Source organism: Atta cephalotes, assembly GCF_000143395.1.
Source record: "Atta cephalotes unplaced genomic scaffold scaffold00038, whole genome shotgun sequence".
Lineage (NCBI taxonomy): Eukaryota > Metazoa > Arthropoda > Insecta > Hymenoptera > Formicidae > Atta > Atta cephalotes.
Window position 1 is genome coordinate 354,805 of NW_012130102.1, and position 1,877 is coordinate 356,681.

Below are 1,877 nucleotides of genomic sequence, written 5' to 3' on the forward strand. Positions count from 1 at the left end.
CCTACTATATATATATATATATATATATATATATATATATATAATATTTCTTATATATTGGCAACTATTTTTATCATTTAATTTTATCATAAGAAAATATGATATTAAAAAATTCTGAAATTCTTATTCTCAGAACTTTACGAGAAAAAAATAAGCAATTTTTATCTCTTGCTTTTTTTGTAAAGTTGGTAGTATTTGAATAAGAAATTATTGAAGAAAACCAATATTCAGTGATTTTTAATAATTAATATCTTGTCAACTATTGCAAAAATTGCATGATAGAGGATTTTTTGATTCTTTACACAAAAGCGCTTGGCAAAAAATTTATACACCGTATATATACAACAAATTGTATCAAACATAACAAATTGTATATGCATCAAAATTTATTTTAAATCTTTTGTCTTAAACGTATCAATTTTTTTTAATTGTTTCAAATAAAAGTTTCATAATTTAAAAGAAAAAAAATATATCACATTTATAATACATGATTATTTTAATTTTTATGAAATTTTTAATTTAGAAGTATTAAGTTATTAGGAACATTTATATTACAAATTGTTATCAGTAACTTAATCAATGCATATTACAACTGTTGTATGTTTCTGTTACTTATTTATCCGTCATTTATCAAGTATATTTTATATTTTTAATGTACTCACCAATATATTTAATTAAAATACTATAAATTAGTAGTCATAAATTGAAAAATACATTTTTTGACAATAAATTATTCAATTTCTGAACATGAATTATGTGTTTTAATTTTACTGAAACTGTCACGTACGGCGGGTAAGTCGAAACTGTGAGCAACAAACGTGCTGCACTCAGATAAATATATAGGTATCAGAAATGTGGTTTTACTGCGATAATCTCGGAGGTTATACGAATCTTCAAGGTCGCGAGAAATTTCACGATACTTTGCCAATCAGTTTTAATCAAGGTAGATTAACCAAACTTAACGCTGCATAATCGGTTATTGTCTGATTATATTGAATAATTGGATAAATGCTTATTATTAGATCAAACAAACGAAATTTATTCATTTAGCTATGGTATCTCCTTGTTTATTATTACGTATAGCAAATACGCACAATCGAAAATAATTTATAAATCAATACCTATTCTATTGTATTTGTTAACATAGATACAATAATTTATATTTTGTTGTTTGATGTATAAAGATAAAATTAGATTAGAAATATCAAATTACATAATTTTTAGTAATAAAATTTTAATTTAAACAATTTTGGTTGTATAATATCAATTACTGATTAAGTTAATCAGAGTTTAATCGAAATTGCTTTATATCTCTCAAATAGTTCTCAAATAGTTTTGAAAAACGCCGCGTTTAAAAGTTAATGAATGATGGAAAGAGTATATTTTAAAACGAATGACTGATATTTGTTTCATTTCCATAGCATAACATTTGGTCTTTTTTCTATTTCTCTGAAATAAATATGAGTATTATTATTTACAAAAAAAGATAAATTTTTTAAAGATAAATAATTGCATAAATCTTTCTTAATGTTCTTTTTATTTAATATTTATAATTAAAATTCTATTTCTGATTATCATAAAATTAATTCATATACATGAGATGTCACTGATACGTTATTATGATTAAATTTATTATGTAAATAGCATTGGATTCTATCAATTTGACATTTTGACAAAGAGATCTTGATAAAATGAATTAACATTGTGCAAGTCGAATTCACAACCTCTTACTTGCTCTCCCTGTAAATAAATGAATCAATATATTGTTCTTCGTAATGCTGTAAAATACATACAGATGTATCTGTAGCACACACACACACGCACGCACGCATGCACGCACGCACACGCACGCACACGCACGCACGCACACACACACA